The 15170-nt window shown below is 37.8% G+C and overlaps 1 protein-coding gene and 1 non-coding gene across 2 annotated transcripts in view; one reads left to right on the top strand and one right to left on the bottom strand.

Annotated features, from left to right (window-relative positions):
* ANKS1B (ankyrin repeat and sterile alpha motif domain containing 1B) overlaps positions 1–15170 on the top strand; it is a 1816017-nt gene that overhangs the window by 983378 nt on the left and 817469 nt on the right. The window lies entirely within an intron of this gene.
* On the bottom strand, positions 6643–6767 carry LOC122150590. The gene has a single exon (XR_006163752.1). It is a non-coding gene; the product is annotated as a U6atac minor spliceosomal RNA (small nuclear RNA).

The following is a 15170-nucleotide window of genomic DNA, read 5'->3' as shown; positions in this document are numbered from 1 at the left end:
ATGGAAATCCCTCTGCTAGTTGGGGTTTAGTCTACTTCTGTATCCTTCGCTTCAAGGCTCAGGGGTCCAAGATTATCTTCTGTGTCTGTGTCAATTGGTTTCCCTTTTCTTTGTTGAAGAGGGTCTGTGCAGTCCTTCTGCCTAGTCCACCATCTTGCCGGAACTCCCCAATACAGGCACTTTTGACTACTGTTGCTGTATAGTAGGTTTTGAGATCCAGCAGTGTGAGACTTCCTATTTTGCTCTTCTTCAATATAGCTTTGCTTATCCAAGGTCTCTTTCCTTTCCATATAAAGTTAGTGATTGGTTTTTCCATATCTTTAAAGAACGTTGATGGGATCTGGATTGGGATTGCGTTGAATGCATAGATTGCTTTGGGTAGAATTGACAGTTTCACAATGTTCAGTCTTCCTATCCATGAGCATGGTATATTCTTCCACTTATGTAGATCTCTTATGGTTTCTTGAAGTAGTCTTTTATAGTTTTCTTTGTACAAGTCTTTTGCATACCTGGTAAAATTTATTCCCAAGTATTTTATTTTTCTTTTGGTAGCTATTGTAATTGGTATTGATTTCTTTATTTCTTTTTCAGCAGTCTCTTTGCTCATGTAGAGGAATCCAACTGATTTTTGAAGGTTGATCTTGTATCCTACCACAATGCTAAGTCTCTCAATTCCAGTAGATTTTTGACTGAGTCTCTTGGGTTTTCTATGTGGGATCATATCATCAGCAAATAGGGATAGTTTGACTTCTTCCTTAGCAATATGCATACTTTTAATTTCCCTTTCTTTCTTGTTGCCCTTGTTTGGACTTCCAGTACAATGTTGAATAGAAGTGGTGATAGAGGGCATCCTTGTCTGGATCCTGTTAACTAGGGGAATGGTTTCAGTCCCTCTCCATTGAGATGCTGTTGATTGCTTTTCTAATGTGGAACCATCCTTGCATACCTAATATGACCCCACTTGGTCATAATGATTTTCTTGATATGTTGTTGCAGTCTATTGGGTAGGATTTTGTTGAAGATTTTTGCATCTGTATTCATGAGGGATATTGGTCTGTAGTTTCCGTTTTGAGTGATGTCTTTGCCTGGTTTGGGTATCAAGGTTATGCTTGCTTCATAAAATGAATTAGGGAGGATTCCATCCTTTTCTGTGTTTTGGAATAGTTTGAGTAAGATTGGTGTCAGTTCTTCTCTGAATGTTTGGTAGAATTTTCCAGTGAAACCATCTGGGCCAGGACATTTTTTGGTTGGTAATTTTTTTTTTTTATGACCTGCTCAATTTCTTCTTTTGTTATGGATCTGTTCAACTTTTCCACCTCAGTCTGTGTTAGTTTAGGTAAGTGGTGTGTTTCTAGAAATCTGTCCATTTCTTCCAGATTTTCAAATTTGTTGGAGTACAGTTCTTCATAGTATCCTGATATTATCCTTTTTATTTTAGTTGGTTCTGTTGCAATATCACCTATTTTGTTTCTCATTCATGTTATCTGTATTCTCTCCCTCTATTCCTTTGTTAAATTTGCCAGTGGTGTGTCAATTTTATTAATCTTTTCAAAAAACCAACTTCTTGTTGATTTTTCCTATTGTCTTCCTATTTTCTGCTTCATTGATTTCTGCTCAAATCTTTATTATTTCCTTCTTCTGGTGTCTGTAAGCTTTTTTTGCTGCTTTGTCTATTTGTTGGAGTTGTTGGGCTAAGGTGTTATTTTGACCCTGTCTTCTTTTTTGATGTGTGCATTTATTGCTGTAAATTGGCCTCTGATGACTTCTTTTGCTGTATCCCAAAGATTTGTGTATGTTGTGATTTCATTCTCATTTGATTCAAGGAATTTTTTAATTTCATTTTTTATTTATTCTATTACCCAGTTGTTTTGGAAGGGGTGTTTTTCAGTTTCCATGTGTTTGCTCTTTTTCCTTTGATCTTCCTATTGTTGATTTCTAATTTGATAGCATTATCATCTGAGAAGATGCTGTGCAATATTTTAATGAATTTATGAAAGCTTGCTTTATGGCCTAACATAGGGTCTATCTTGGAGAATGTTCCATGTGCACTGGAAAAGAATGTATATTGTGCTGTTTTGGGGTGATGTGCTCTGTAGATGTCTATAAGGTCAAGTTGGTGGATTGTATTGTTTAGCACTTTTGCATCTTTGTTGAGTTTCTTTCCAGTTGCTCTGTCTTTGATTGAAAGTGGTGTATTAAAGTCTCCTACTATGACTGTGGAGTCATTGATTTGTCTTTTCAACTCTTTTAAAGTCTGCTTTATGTATTTTGGGGCTCTTTTATTGGGTCCACAGATATTTATTATGGTTGTATCTTCTTGTTCCATTGATCCTTTAATCATTCTATAATGTCCTTCCTTGTCTTGTATGGTGGTTTTTGTGTTAAATTCAATTTGATCAGAAATTAGTACTGCCACTCCTGCTCTTTTTTGGTTGCCATTTGCTTGATATATCTTTTCTCAGCCTTTGATATTTAGTCTATTTTTGTCTTTGTCTCTAAGGTGGGTCTCTTGTAGACATCATATTGATGGGTTATGTTTTCTTGCCCAGTGTGCAACTCTCTGTCTCTTGAGTGGTGCATTTAATCAATTAACATTCAGTATAATTATTTCCAAGTGTGAATTGGTTGCTGTCATTTTGTTATGTGTTTTTTCATGGTTTTCCTGGTTTCTTTGTTCCTTGAGAGCACAGATGTCACTTTTGAAGACTAAGATACACCTTACCCAAGCCATGGTATTTTCAGTTACAACATATACATGTTAAAGTTGGACAATGAATAAGAAAGAATGAAGAATTGATGCTTCAGTTATAAAATGGGTGAAGAATACTGAAAACACCATGGACTTCCAGAATTAGGAATCTGTGTTGGAAGAAGTACAGCCAGAATCATCTTTAGAAATGAGAATGGCCAGACTTTGTCTCTCATATTTTGGTCATGGTATCAGGATGGACTGTTCCCTGGAGAATGATTTCATGCTTGGTGAAGTGGAGGGTCAGTGAAAAAGGGTAGACTCTCAGTGATATGGATTGACACAGTGGCTGCAGCAATGGACTCAAGCATAGCAATGATTGTGAGGATGGTACAGGACCTGGCAATGTTTTCTTCTGTTGTACATGGGGTCACTGTGAGTCAGATCCAACTCATCAACACCTAACAACAACAACAAATCTAAAACAATTTGTCTAAGACCTTTGTAGGGGGAAAAAAATGGAAAATATTTTAAGGATATAAAAGATTATGTGAATAAGTGAAACAGTATACCATATCCAAATGGAATGACTCAATATCATAGAGATCATTTTGAACTATAAAGCCACTGCAAAAGTTTCAACAGTTTTAATGGAACATGAAAAATATATTCTAAAATTAATGAGGAAGAGCAAGAAGCCAAAATCAGGGACAGTTATTTTGAAAAACGTGGGAGAACATACCTTGCCAGATATCAAATCTGATAACTATAGTAAATAGGATGATATGATACTGATGGGCAAATGGACAAACTGACCATGACATACAGAGCAATATATAGGGAGCTTCAAATTTATATATAATATAATATATCTTATTAATCTCTGGCAAACTGATAAAGCTGTGTAGTGACAGCATCAATTCGTGTTTTCTATAGGATTTAATATTTAATATTTAAATCTGTCTTTAAAAGGTAAACACCAATCAATTACCTCCATGTCAGGATTATTTTTATATAGCAGTTGCTGTTGCGCCAACTCCCACTCATGGTGACTCAAGTGTGTTATGGTAGAACTGTAATCCATAGGGTTTGCAATGGCTAATTTTTCCAAAGTAGATCACCAGATCTTTCTTTTGAGACACCACTCAATGGACTCAAAGCTCACCATTTTGGTTACCAGCCAAGCATATTAAACCACGCTAATTATTTTGTTCATCTATTCATTTGTTTAATAGAGTGTCCATAGAAAGTTGATTATAATAACAAGTGTGTCAACTTGGCTGGGCCTGGTTGAGTGGCTGGGCAGCTGGTGGCAGTTAAACCCCATGAGGAGACTGGCAATCAACTCCATGGTGGGATCTACCACAAGCAGCTGGGTAGCTCCTTTGGGTATGTGGTCTGCTTCCTGTAGAAGCCTTTGGGAATGGTCGCTAGCCTATGGCACGCTTGGACCTGCATGTAGTTGTGTCGTTGGTCAGCAGCCTGCTATGCTCTGCCAACCTTGGAACTTACAATTTTGACTTAAGTTAATGGCCTGCCAAGTGGTTTGGTAACATTGGGACTGTGCCTTTTTACTTGTTAACCTTGGGGCTTTTCAGCCTCAGCAGTCAGCAGCTGTCTGAGTGAAGAAATGCCTCTAGCTCCAGTGGGCTGGGAGCAGGAGGCAGAGCTGGACCCCAAAGCTGAAGGGCATTCACCCAGCCCCTAGAGCCTGGCACTTTGAACTTGGGTGTAAAGCCTCCAAGCTGTAAGAAAATAAACTCCTGTTTTATAAGGCCATCCCATTTGTGGTATATTCTTGCCAGAGTGGTACTAGGTAACCAGAACAAGAGCCCATATCCATTGCTGAGGAGTTGATTCTGACTTACAGTGACCCTATAGGACAGAGTAGACCTGTCCATAGGCTTTCCAAGTTTATAAATCTTTAAAGAAGCAGACTGCCACATCTTTGACCTTACAGATGCTGATGGGTTTAAACCACTGACCTTTCACTCAAAGCCAAGTGCTATAACCACTGAACCACCAGTACTCCATCATTGATAGAGGGTAAGGTTTATTTGATAATGAGTTGTTTGAACTGTTAGTCTAGAAATTTCTGTGTAAGGAAAAGTACTGTAAAAGGAATCGAGAGACACAGATTCTAGCATCAATTTTGAAATAAATTGGCCATGTGGCTTTGGGCAAACATTAGCATCTTTAGAACTTATTTCAACTGAAGCTAAATAAAAAGATTGGGTTAGATCATCATTAAGGTGGTTTTTAGGTGCCACTGAGTCATTTCAGACTCACAGTGACCCTACGTACAACAGAACGAAATACTGCTGGTCCTGTGCAATCCCCACAATCTTTGTTGTGCTGGAGGTCATCATTACAGCCACTTTCTCGATCCATCTTGTTGAGGGTCTTCCCCTTTTGCACTGATGCACTGCTTTACCAAGTATGATACCCTTCACCAGGAACTTGTCCATTTTGATAAAATGGCAAAAGTACGAGAGATGAAATTTGGCCATCCTTGCTTCTGAGGAGCATTCTGGCTGTACTTCTTCCAAGACAAATTTGGTCATTCTTCTGGCAGTCCATGGTATATTCAATATTCTTCGCCAACACCACAATTCAAAAGCATCGGTTCTTCTTTGGTCTTCCTTATTCATTGTCCAGCTTTCACATGCATAGGAGGCTATTGAAAATATCTTGGTTTGGGTGAGGCACGTCTTAGGTGTTAAAGGGACATCTTTGCTCTTTAACGCTTTAAAGATGTCTTTTGCAGCACATTTGCCCATTGTTACCTTTAAAGTAGAAAACTTACCCCAAATTATTGTTTCATTTTGTAATATCTCTATCAGCCATTCCTCAAAAGGAAAAAAAAAAAGAAAAAGAAAATTACATTCAGGTGAGCTAAGGCCAAGGAGGAATCATAAATCAGGATTGTTTTTTTTCCCCATTGCAGTTTTTGCTGCTCACCTGTTTCCCTCACCCCACCCCCACAAATATTTCTCCCTGTACTCTTCCTTTCACAAACACACACAACTTTTCTATCTCTACCCTTCATCATTCCCTCTGAAGTATCCTTCTGTGTTCATAACTTTCTTTCTCTTCTAAATTCTGTAAGACTGCTTGTTCACTTAATTTTCTCACTTTTTCCCTGCAAATACTTACCTGTAGTTGACACTCAAGACTTGCACTAACCTTTCTACAGGTCCTTATTTGCTAGCAGATTATCCACCCTTTCTCTACTCCAATGTCAAGACATCTTTCTGAATCTACACCACATCCTTTCTTTTTTCTGTCATGTTTTTTTCTGATTTACACAATAGCTACACTTTTTAAATACATATAAATATCTTGATTTTCCTCCCTGGAAAAGGGTCTGAGAAAATTAGAGATCATTTGAAATATTAGATCATGTAATCCTGAAGAATCCTGTAATCACAAATATATAGTTTATCATATGCTAAAATATAATGATTCTCTGTCTCTAAATCTGGTCTCTCTATACCCTCAGTCTAGTGGCATAGTTGATTCCAGAAGAAAAAGACATGGATTCATAATTGAATTCATGAATTTTAATTGGCCTTAGCTTTGAAGATTTGAAGAAGGCAAGGTTAAGGAACACGATTTACACTTGTGGATGCTACAAGTGGAGAAGGGACAAATGGCTAATAGGATGGATGACAAAGTCAAAATGCAGAATGATCTCCAGAGGCTAGAACACTGGACAAAAAACACTAGAATTAAATTTACTAAGGATAATTATAAAATCCCACCTTCACGTTACAAAAAAATAATAACAATCAAAGAACAAATGCAATGCACTGCCATCAAGTCAGATATGACTCATAGCAACCCCTCCTTGGGTTTCTGAGGCGGTATCACTATGGAAATAGATTGCCCAACCTTCCTTCCAAGGAGTGGTTAGTAGTCAAATGCCTTAGGCACTATGTCATTGGAGCTCCTAAAAAACATGGTTAGACGCCATAAAGTAGGTGGCAATGCCTTAACCCTATGCCTGTTGTAAGGCCCAAGGGCCTCTTCCATCCTTGTCAAGAGGAGTGCTAACCTTCCTCCTTTCATACAACACCATATAAGAACAGATCATAGAATACTTGACTTGAACACTAGTCATAAGAACATGACCTAGGAGTTTTAATTGACAAGGTTTATAATCAGATGAAGCTTTAATAAAGTGCTCATAAAATTATACTGCATTAGCAGAAATATAATGACCACATCACCATAACTGTCAGTCCCTTTGTACCTGGTTAGCTCAGATTTATTTGAGAACATCTGGAGGAAGAAAACCTGAGGAATTTAGAAACCATCTGCCATGTAAAATCATCAAAAGGAACTATCATCCTGTTTGATTGTTTGCCTATTGGATGGTTTAGTGGTGGAAGTTCTGCAGAGGCACATACAAAAACACTTTCTAAACATTCAGTTTGCTCAGTGATATAGAGGACTGCCTAGTTAAGTAAAAGGACACCTACTTAAGTCTTTTCTATGAGTTATAGTATGGATTTGTTACTATTTGATGATACAAAGTCTAGCGACCATACAGATGATTATTGTCTTACAAGTCACTCATTACTAGCTGCACTTCATGATGTTGCTAAGTGAGAGGTACACAAGAAACAGCAGAATGAAAATTAAAGAACCACTATATTAGTAGCTGTACATAAAATACCCAATAACTGTTGGTGAAGAGCTTCAGGAAATTCTACATTGGTGCTTAAGACTAAAGTTTCCTCTTCTTTTCACCTTGCCTCCACTTTGTCCTCCAAAACCCTGAATCATGGGTCTAGTACATGCCTAGTACGTGTTGAAATGTTACATGAAAATATAAAGAGTCCCCCAAATGGTGGTTCCTTTTTTGTTACTGAAATGGAAATAGAAGAGAAATGGATTTCAGCTCAACAAGGGAGGGTATTTTATATTTATGTAGGTTTCCATTACATGACTAGGAAGAAATGAGTTCTCTGTTACTGGAGTTTGAATATTATATAGCAAGGAAGTTGCCCAGTGAGTCAAGCCTGAGATAAAGAGTAAAATTAGGTGATATTTAAGGTTATTCTTACCCTGAACTTTTTTGATTCCAAGAAGCTTTCTTTGGTTATTTAAACTTTTCTTTAGAACTAATGTATAGAGAGAGAATCCCTTAAGAGAGAGGTTTGGTTCCTGATTTCAGCTGCAAAATTTCACCTGGCTACCCAAGAAGAATTGTGATAAACAAAGATTCTTCATTGTGTCTATGTTTGCAAGGACTCTAGAAGTCTGAATATCAATATTTCTTCTCTTTTTCTCTTTCTAGAAATATCAGAGGTTTTCTCTGAACTATAAGGAGCTCCTTCTTTCAAAATTAAAATATTCCTACAATTCTTCATCCTGTTGCTAGTAGCAATCATCAAGCTAGGTAAATAGTACTTTAGGACTGTTGCAATGTCCAAAACTTTGGTAGGTAATTTAGTGATTGTCCTTGACACATGAGGCAAAGAATTACAAAACAATGTCATTTCATTTAAATTAGTAACTCTCAAGTGAGGCTTGCATGTTGTTAATGATGCTGAACAGGTTTCAATGGAGCTTCTAGATTAAGATAGACTAGGAAGAAAGGCCTGGTAATCCACTTTAGAAAATCAGCCAATGAAACCGTTATGAATCACAAAGTTCTGATCCCCCATTCATGGCATCTCCATGAGCGGGGGACCAACTCCATACTCCATGGAAACTAATAAATGTCAGCAGGGAAAAATGTAATGGAAACATAAGCCATTTTTACAAAATCAATATTGTTTTAAATCAAAATAAACATTTATTAAAGATTCAACATGATTTCCTAGAAAATTCAGAAATGCACATATTAAAACTGATTATTAAGCTATAATAATTAATATATTATAAATGGCTAGTGTCAGACATGTCACCAGAGCCTAAAGTAAGCTGAGATCATTCAAAACCAGACAACTCTCAGTTATCTGGTATAGGAGCTCAAAATGGCATAGAGAAAGAACATTATTAGAATCCAAGAATATCTCATTTTGTACACGACTGTCAGTCTCCTTTTCAAACAAACCTCCTTGTAGAGCTGTCAACAAGAACATTGTCACATTTGAGTTTCAACTCCTATTTCATTCCGTCTGAGAAGCAGAGACTAGAATGTAAATGGGAGGAGGGAGAGAGAAGAGTAGAGAACCAGCACTGCACAGCAAGTACTCAGTTAACAGAGGAAAAAAAATGGTAGATCAGATAGAGTGCTAGAGAAGCCGCTGCTCAAATGAAACCTGCTACCTTATGAAGGCACACCCTGTGCCCTCTATTTAAAACTGCTCTTATCTCCTCCTACTTTGCTTTATTTTCCTTCATAACATTTATGACTACTAAATTTATTTATCTGCTTGACTACTTGTTTACTATCTATCGACTCTCTAAAATTAGTCTAATGTCCTATTGAAACCCCCAGATCATAGAACGGTATTTGCACCTAGTAAGAGTCCCTAAAGGAACCATGGTGGCACAGTGGTTAAGTGCATGGCTGCTAACCGAAAGGTTGGCAGTTCAAACTCACCCAGTGGCTCTGTGAAAAAAAGACCTGACAATATTTTTCCATAAAGGTAACAACCAAGAAAACCCCATGGGGCAGTTCCACTTTCATATGGGGTTGCTATGAGTCTGAATTGATTTGATGGCACACAACAACAGGAGTCCCTAAGGAGTCCTGATGATGCACGTGGTTAAGTGTTTGGCTGCTAAAGCAAAAGTTGGCAGTTCGAATCCATCCAGCAGCTCCTCAGGAGAAAGAGCTGGCAATCTGCTTTCATAATGATTATAGCCAAGAAAACACAGTGGGGCAGTTCTACTGTCACATGGAGTTGCCGTGAGTCAAACTTGATGGCACCTAGTGACAACACAGGAGTCTGTTGGTGGTACAAACAGTGAAATGTTTTCCAACCAAAATATTGTCATTTGGAACTCACCAGAAAGAATTCAGAGGGAAAGCCTGGCAGTGTGCTTCCGAAAAAGCACAGCCTTGAAAACTCTATGGAGCACAGTTCTGTTTGCAGCACATGGGGTCACGTGAGCGGGGATCAACTTGAAGAAACTGGTTTGGTTCCCTTTTTTTTATTTTTGGTACCTAAAGCAAACCTCTTTCCATTGAATCCATTCTGACTCATAGCAACCCTGTAGGACAGAGTAGAACTGCCTCACAGGGGTTCCACGGCTGTAATCTTTACAGGAGCAGACTGCCACATCTTTCTCCCAAGGAGATGTTGGTGGTTGGTTTCAAACCTCTAGCCTTTTAGTTAGGGGCAAATGCTTTAACCATTGAACCATCAGCGTTCTTTGAGTGATTGACAGAACCCATATTTCATCTATGATATGTTTTCTCTAAATGTATAATTTTAAGGCAAGTCCATGGCTTCCAGTAGTATGCATGCTTTCCCAATGTGAAAAAACATAATTTTCTTCCATCAGCAGTAACTGAAGTGCACGTTTCCAATTATATGGCTCTCTCAGAGGTTACTTAAATGCCACATATAAGTGTTACGTGATTTTTATTCAGATGTGACCATTCTGAGGAGTGTATGCATTGGCTAAGATTGCTTAATAACCACAAAGGCCCTTCTGCACCTTTCACAAAAGCAAACATTTGGACCCAATTAACCTAAAACATATGATAACTCATCTTCTGGGCCTCTCATGGCCCTAGATTTTAAATCCGTAAGGAATGTAGTATCATAGTCTGCTTTAAATGTCATCTCTCCTTTCAGTGTACTTTGGCTTATGTAGAATATGCTTATTAATTAGATAACAAACAAGAAGCAAACCCACTAAATTAGTTTGTCTTCATACATTTATACCCTTACTTAGCCTTCATACTCTTACTTTGGGTAAGAGAGGAAAAGCCAAATCAGTATTGCCAGGTTTGATTCTTTGGGTTACTTAACAACGTAGCCACGTTTTTAGAAAATATTTGAAAGATGACACTGAAAAAGTAATTGAATTGAGGAGAACTAGGAAGATTCTTAGATGAAATAATTTTATTTCAAGCCACTGTAATAATTCATATACCTAGCACATCACTGAAGTACAATGTTATAATTTCTCCTCATTCATGTCTTTTCTAAAGATCTGTGTAACATGGCTCTCATCAACCACTGAAGATTTTTAAGGGGATCTGAGCTTTTTTTTTTTTTTTTATCTTTTTTAAGCTCTGAAAAAAAATTACTTTAATTGAGCCTTCTTGACATTAATAGCTAAATAAAGTGAAATGGTATGGCCGCTGTTGTTTGGTTGAAAGGCAAATGGATGCATTCTTTTGTGTATTCAGTGTACTCCTAGGAGGAGGATGCATAGAACATATTTTAGTAATAGCTTTGTATTTTTATCACATAAAAGGAATTTACTATTTAAATAACAATACTGTGATAAATTCTCTTGAAAAGCAAACAATTCTTTTTATCATACAAATAATCAACACTCATTTATTCTGAAAAGTCTGCTTTTCACATATGAAATCTTTTCAGTGTGGAATAAAACTACATTGTTGCCCTATTAGAAAAGAAGCTATCCATCCATAAACACTGTGTAACTCTGTGCTTAGTAGAGACTGAGGCAGTGTTAAAAACTCTGATTTTCCCCACACCCATATTCTGCATGTCTGCTAAAAATCCTTTTACTGCACATGCCTCTACCCAGAGCCACTTGGTCTACCCCATACACCCTTCTCACTCACCTGAACATAATGATGTTTTCTCCCTTTTAAATGTGATCTCCTAGTTGGTTTCCTCAAACGAACCTCATCTGACCTTAGTTTCTTCAACATTTACTATTAGTTTATACTTTTTTTTAATATGAACATTTTCTTAATTCTAGTACTATTGAATAGCCATATTTGTTTTTGTGAATACTTAGTGTTTACTATTGATTTTTATGATTATGTTTTTTTTAAGTTATGTTTGTATTTTCCCTAGAGTTTCTTTTTCTCCACCTGAGTTTAAACTCCATAAGGTAAAGCCAAATATATTTGGTGCATTCACTGCCTAGCTCATACATAGTATATGCTCAATGTTTTTGAATAGACCAATGAATGGGTAAATGCATTATGCATATTTACTTTATAGAAACAAAAAAAAAAAAAAACCAAATACACTTCCATCAAGTCCATTCCAACTCATAGCAACTGCCAGTGGGTCTCCAAGGTGGTAAATCTTTATGGAAGTAGATTGCCTCATCTTCTTTCCATGGAGTAGCTGGTGGGTTTGAACTGCCACCCTTCTAGTTAGCAGTCAGATGCCTTAGGCTCTGGGCTACCAGAGCTCCTATACTGAGAGAGAGAGACTCACTGCTGTCTAGTTGGACCCGACTCATAGTGACCCATTCTTGAGTTTCCAAGGCTATATCACTACAGAAGTAGATTGACCAACCTTCCTTCTGAGGAGTGGCTGGTGGATTTGAACCACCAGCCTTTTGGTTAGCAGTCAAATGCCTTAGGCACTACACCACCAGAGCTCCCGAGCTCCTATACTATATAAATGTATTATAAATGAGTGAATGGTAAAATCTTTTATCACAAGATTTCCCATGATTCCATTTCCATGTCCTAAGACTTCAAAAAATAAAAAATAAAAAAGGTAGTATATCAAATGTATTACATTATGTGGTTTCTGTTCAATACCTTCTTTTCCTTGCTGTTTGAGTCATAATGCTCACACATTGAGGAGAAGCAAGTTTTTCGAGCTTTCTTGTCTTGTCGTGTAGTAACACTTACATTTCAGGTTTCTTCAGCCTTTTTATATCCATATCAAACTATCAAGCAATTGATATATCTAAACTTTATCATCAGTGTACCAAACCAGATCAAGACTAAACTATAGAGAAAACAGTCAGTAGTGAAGTTATGTGTACTTCACCTCCTTCTTATGTCTACTTCAAGATCTGTCCTGAAGTATAGTGCTGTCAGTGATAGGATAATATCCACACGCCTACAAGGAAGGCCAGTTACTACTATTATTATTGAAAGTTCTGCACCAACCATTAAAACCAAAGATGAAGAAATTGAAGATTTTTACCAATTTTACAGTCTGAAATTTACCAACATGCAGTCAAGATATATTGATAATTACTGCTGATTGGAATGCATAAGTTGGAATCAAGGAAGAAGCATTGGTATTTGGAAATTATTGATGCTGGAGATTACATGATAGAATTTGGCAAGATTAATGACATTCATTGTAAATACCTTTTTGCAACAATGTGAATGGCAACTATACACGTGGACCTTGCCAGGTGGAATACACAGGAGTCAAATAGATTACATCTGTGCAAAGAGAAGATAGAGAATTTTACTGTCATCAGTCAGAACAAGGCCAGGGGCTGACTGTGGAAAAGACAATCAGTCCCTCATATGCAAGTTTAAGTTAAATCTGAGGAAAATTAAAACAAGTCCATGAGAACCAAAATACTACCTTGAGAATAACCCACCTGAATTTAGAGACCATCCAAAGAGTACATTTGTCACACTGAGTACCAGTGACTGAAGACCAGACAAGCTGTGGGATGATATAAAAGACATCATACATAAAGATAAGATGTATTAAAAAGACAAGAAAGAAAGAAAAGACCAAAATGGATATCAGAAGAGACTCTGAAACATGCTATTGAATAGAGAGTAGCTAAAGCAAATGGAAGAAGCTCTGGTAGCATAGTGCCCAAGGCACTTGACTGCTAACCAGAAGACTGGTGGTTCAAACCTTCCAGCCACTCCATGGAAGGAAGGTTGGGCAATCTACTTCTGTAGTGATACTGCCTTGGAAATCCAAAGAGGGGTCACTTTGAGTTGGGTCTGACTGGATGGCACACAACAACAACAAAGCGAATAGAAGAATGATGAAAAAAGCTGAAGAGAAAATTTCAAAGTGTGACTTGAGAAGACAAAGTAAAATATTATAAGGAAATGTGCAAAGACATGGAGTTAGAAAATAAAAGGGAGAGTAACAAGCTCAGCATTTGTCAAGCAGAAAGGAACTGAAGAAAAAAATTCAAGTCCTTAATTGCAATGCTGAAAAATTCTCTGGGCAAAATATTGAATGATGCAGGAAGCATGGAGGCACATGGAAAGAATAGAGAGTCAATGTACCAAAAATAATTAATCAGCATTCTTCTGGTAAGATGGCAGAATAGGCAGACAGACTGCACAGACCCTCTTCAACAAAGAAAAGGGGACCCAATTAGCAAAGATACTGAAGATAATCCTGGAGCCCTGAGCTTTGAGGGGAAGGATGTAGAAGTGGACTAAACTCCAACTTGCATGAAAACACCAAAAAAGGAGATATATGGAGCTGTGGTCTGTCAGCGAACCTGATGGCACAGACAGCTTGGATATTGCCAAGTGGTGTTAGGACTTAAGAATTAACCTAAAATTTGGCCCTGTTAGCCAAGGACGGCACAGAGGACTGCACTGGTGGCAGGTGAATAAAAAGGGAAGCAATGAAGAGGAAGGCAGGCTCAGCTGTGGACTTTTGCCTGTCCAGAGGACACAGCCATTTTGAATGTTTACAAGTGGTTCAACCATTTTGGATATTTAAAGCAACAGCATTCTCCCAGATGCCAGAGACTTCAGAATAGGCTCCACTTGCCAAGAACCACAAGGACATTCCACATACCAATGACTGGAAAGGTGTGATATTCCCCTTGTTATTACCCCACACCCTTTTGGTGAAGAGTGGTGTAGCCATCTCACACTCCCACCCACATTCTGGGCCCAGTAGGAATTCCATCCCAGTCTGTGTGCTCAGGTGGAGCCTAGGCCCCGCCCTGCCCAGACTTTTTTTTCCTTTTTTTTTTTTTGTTTGTTTTTGTCTGTTTAAAATTATTATTATTACTGTTATCCCTTTTATTATTATTCTTTATTCTTCCCTTCCCAGGTTCTAGTTTTCAGCTTTTTCTCTTTTCCCCATTCCTGGTTCCCATTTTTTTCTTTCTTGTGGTTAACCTCATTCCTTGGTTTTCTTTTTGCATTTTTCACATTTTTTTTTTTTCATTATTCTCCTACTCTACCTTTTTCTCACATTATCATCTCCCCAGATATTGTTTTTTTCTTTTTCCTATTTTCAGTGATTGTTCCTGTGTGGTTACACAGTGTGTTTTTGTTCATTTACTTTTACTTTTTTGATGGTTATTCAACTGTTGTTTTTGTCTAACTGAGTGGGAGACAGCAACAGTGCCCATATGACACAATTACACCCACACCTCCTGCAGCTTCACTTACTGAGTGAGAGCCACCACTTCCTTCTCCACCAACTGGCCAACAGTAAACGACCACCAAGAAGAGCCTGATGCACCCTTAACTGCTCTTCAAACAGTTAACAGAGATCTAAATACAACAATGTGAGAATGTCTTGGAGACAACAGACCATCACAGTCCACACAAAGAAGCAAGATAAAGTGGTAGAAACAAGGGAGCAGGATACAGACCCAGAACACATCC

The sequence above is a fragment of the Orycteropus afer genome, unplaced genomic scaffold (assembly GCF_000298275.1).
Source record: "Orycteropus afer afer isolate SDZICR_OR568_19922 unplaced genomic scaffold, OryAfe1.0 scaffold00177, whole genome shotgun sequence".
Lineage (NCBI taxonomy): Eukaryota > Metazoa > Chordata > Mammalia > Tubulidentata > Orycteropodidae > Orycteropus > Orycteropus afer.
This window is presented reverse-complemented; position numbering and strand designations above follow the sequence as displayed.